Source organism: Gossypium arboreum, chromosome 11 (genome assembly GCF_025698485.1).
Source record: "Gossypium arboreum isolate Shixiya-1 chromosome 11, ASM2569848v2, whole genome shotgun sequence".
Taxonomy (NCBI): Eukaryota; Viridiplantae; Streptophyta; class Magnoliopsida; order Malvales; family Malvaceae; genus Gossypium; species Gossypium arboreum.
Genome location: NC_069080.1, coordinates 58,346,397 through 58,350,552, shown reverse-complemented (window position 1 = coordinate 58,350,552; position 4,156 = coordinate 58,346,397).

Below are 4,156 nucleotides of genomic sequence, written 5' to 3'. Positions count from 1 at the left end.
AAGTTAAGTACCATGTTATACGAATTTACTAAGCATTATATGCTTACTTAGTTTTATTTCCTTGTTTTATAGTGAATCGGAAGCTTGTTGGATAGGAAGCTTGGTAGAGATCACTCACACTATCCATCGGCCCATGTCGGTACAATATGGTAAATCAATTATGGTTGTAATGGCATGTATAGGATATATTGGCCATATTAGCATGAAAATGTAAATGATACTTGTAAACTAGCCATTGGAATGGCTAGTAATGGTTTGTTTTGATATGTTTGTAATGTCATACTATGGTAACTACATGTGTGTTAAGTATTTGATCTATTATGTCTAACATATGGACTAGACTAATGCAAGATTATGAATAAGTATGCATGTAATGGTATGCCATGTTGAATGATAGAGTTTACTTAACTTGAATGCTTGAAATGGTTGGTATTTGGATGTGAGTTTAAGTGCAGGTCATTGGTGTGATTTTGGATGAGAAACGAAGCTAGAAGTGGCTTTATTTTGTCCACATGGGCAGACACATGGGCGTGTGTCTAGACAGTGTGACACATGGCCTGGTACATGGGCGTGTGGTCCGACCGTGTGTCCCTTGCAACTTAAAAAAATGAGAAACAGAATGCTCAGAATTGGGCACATGGGCAGAGACATAGGCATGTGTCTTAGCCGTGTGGTTGACACGGCCTTGAACATGAGCGTGTTACATGATCGTGTGAAAATTGCACCTAAAATTCGAAAATAAAATTTGCCACACAACCTAGCACACGGGCGTGTAACTTGGCCATGTGACTTTAATTTCTTCATGCCTTAGAAGTCAGAGAGTTACACGTGTAGCAACCCGATTTAAGGCCTAGTCGAAACAGTGGTCTCGAGACCACAAATTCGAAGATATAAAAATTATTTTTATTATTTTTGTGAGGTTATAGTATGATTATATTAGTGCATGAAAAATTTGAGGAGTTAATTTTAATGTTTTCAAGCCCGATTGCAAAAAAGGACTAAATCGCATAAAAGCAAAAGTTGCATTTTAGTACCCAAATGTGTTAGATAGATAGAGAATTTAAATTGGAGGTCCTAAAAGGGCAATTAGACCTTTGTATAATGGCTTGGCCGGCCATGGGGAGACAAATTAGAGAAGAAGGTCAAAGTTAGGTGAGGATTAGGTCATCAATTTTGACTAGTTTTATATTAAACAAAACAAAGGCCATTTCTTCTTTATTTTCTTCTTTCTCTACTGATTTTTACCAACCATAGGAGAGGGTTGAAAGCTTAAAAATCTGTAGCAACTTGAAGCACTCATAAGTAAGTGATTTAATGAGTTATCTTCAAGATTTTCACATTTTTGAGACCCTTGAAGCATGAGCTTTCAAATGAGGGTGATATCTTATAAAATAGTCAAGAGTTTAGGATTTTTCCATGGATTTATTTGTGATATATGCTGAGTTTTTATGGAATAATATGAGTCCTAGTTGTGTTATAAACAACTTTTGTGAAAGGTGTTAGCATGAAAACACTTAAAGGGACTATTTTGCATAAGTAGAAAAATAGGTGGTTAGTGTGTGAAATAGTGAGAATTTGGGATTACTCTAGCAGTAAAAAGAGTTTATCTAGGCTTGAAATACAAATAAATTCGATAAAAATTGATTTTCGAGCATAGGGGTAAAATGGTCATTTTGCCAAGATGGTCGTTTAACCAAAGTTGTGAATTTATGAATGCCTAATTGTATTTAGTGGCTAAATAGATGCATATTGTTATTATAGATCAAGATTTGCCAAAATCGAGCCTAGACCGGGGCAAAGTCAAGCAATCTGAATAAGCCGACTAGTCAAGAACTTTTTGTAAATCGAGGTAAGTTGTATGTAAATAATACAACTATATTATTAATGCATATATTTGATTGTTATTGATTTGATATGGCATGAATTTCTAGAATTGGAACTCAGTATATGTATTTATGATTGAGAAAGTTGAAAGATCCAGTAATAACCCCAAGAAACAAACCGAATATTCATGCCATGACATTGGGTTATGTGAGAGCCAGTATAAGACCATGTCTGGGACATGACATCGGCATTGAGACGAGGGATAGTGTAAGACATGTCTGGGACATGCATCAGCCACATTAAGATAGCCAGTGTAAGACCATGTCTGGGACATGGCATCGGCATAGAGATGAGTGCCAGTGTAAGACATGTCTAGGACATGCATCGGCATCGATGATGATAGCAGTGTAAGACGTGTCTGGGACATGCATCGGCTAAGTTTCGTGCTAGTGTAAGACATGTCTGGGACATACATCAGCACGTATACATGAGAGCTAGTGTAAGACCATGTCTGGGACATGGCATCGGCCTCGATGGAGATAGCCAGCGTAAGACCATGTCTGGGACATGGCAGTGGAAAATTAACCCATGTTTGAGGCTTATAGAATATATGATAATATTCCAAAAAGGTTCAAATTTAAGAGTTAAGAAAGAGATTTAATAAAGAAAGTATGATGATGTTGTAAGTGTTATAGGTTCCTATTTGGTATGCATGAGTAATGAGCTCTATTAGAAAATATGATTTGAGTTGATGGTAATGAGTAAGTCCAGTTTATACTTACCTTTGAGCTATGAGCATAATTGATAAATGGTGAAGTTGTTGTTGTATATATATCTATATATATATATATATTTATATGCAACTTACTAAGCTTTATGCTTACTCTCTTTCCTTTCCCTTTTCTTCCAGTATTGCCATTTTGCTCGAGGATCCCTTGAAGTCAGAGATATCGATCACAATTTCAGCCATAATACTCGGTATAGTTGGATTTATATTTTTGATTATGACATGTATAGGGCTAGACTAGGAAGTTGTATTATTAAGAGAATCATTCATGTATTTTTGGATTAAGTCAAAGGCCATTCACTTTGTATCAAGTCTGGAATAATGGCTATTATTCATTTTGATGAATGCATATAATGTTCTGTCTATGGATGAATTGGTGTCCATTGTGATGAAATTTGTATATTGACATGATCTTACTTAGGTTGTACAAAATGGGTGACAAAATGGCTTGGGAAATAGCCTAGTTTGTCCACACGGGTAAGACACACGGGCATGTGTCTAAGCCGTGTGTGACACATGGCTTACACCCATGGGTGTGTGTTATGGTCGTGCGTCCCCTGCACTTAAAACTCTAAAGTCATTTTAGTACACGGGCAAGCCACATGGGCATGTGCCAATGCCGTGTCATAAAGTCAATATCCATGCTAGTGGTACACGGGAAAAAGACACGACCGCGTGTCTCGGCCGTGTGAAGGACTCGGTTATAGGGCACGAGTGTGTGCTTGGGCCGTGTGGTTTTGGCAGAATGCCTAGGTTTTCAGACACGGGATCGGGACATGGGCGTGTCCCTAACACACGGTCGTGTGTTCTATACCCACACGGGCATGTGGAGCCTTGATGCATGAAATTTTCTAAGTTCTTCATGAGTTCTCGGTTGGGTTCTGAACCACCCCAGATGTATGTTTTGGGCCTCGTAAGCCCGTAAATGAGACTAATTTCTTGTGTAAAGAGAAGTTTTTAAATTGTTTGAGATTTCACGGCCTAGTTTTATACAGTTGGTTGAGTTTAAGTCAGGTAGCACCACGAACCCTATCCTAGCGTCGGATACGGGAGAGGAGTGTTACAAAACGGGTTAGGGATACGGGCGTGTGTAGTACACGGCAAAACAACATGGGCATGTCCCTAGACTACACGGGCGTGTGAGCCCTGCATCTTTGGAAAATTTTTGAAAAGTCGTGAAAAATTTTATGTGTATCTGATTAAGTCCCGACTTGATTGTAATGATCGTATTAGGCCTCGAGGGTCCAATTAAGGGACGTTTTGATTGATCTCTGTAATTGAATAGCAATTTCTGTAAATAAATTGTAAAGTGTTCTGAATGTTTTGATAATGCTTCAAAATCCTGTTTCGACGACGGATACGGGTTAGGGGTGTTACAAAAGCGGTCTTGAAATTATCCCAACTAAGACGATCCAGTTGAGTAACTTCTTCAACCGATAACCACAACTGGTATGCCTTGTCCCGAAGCAAAGAAATTGCACCCTTCAGTTTCTGCTCAGGAGTACAGTTGATATCATTCATTATTCTTTCGGTGGCCTCCAACTA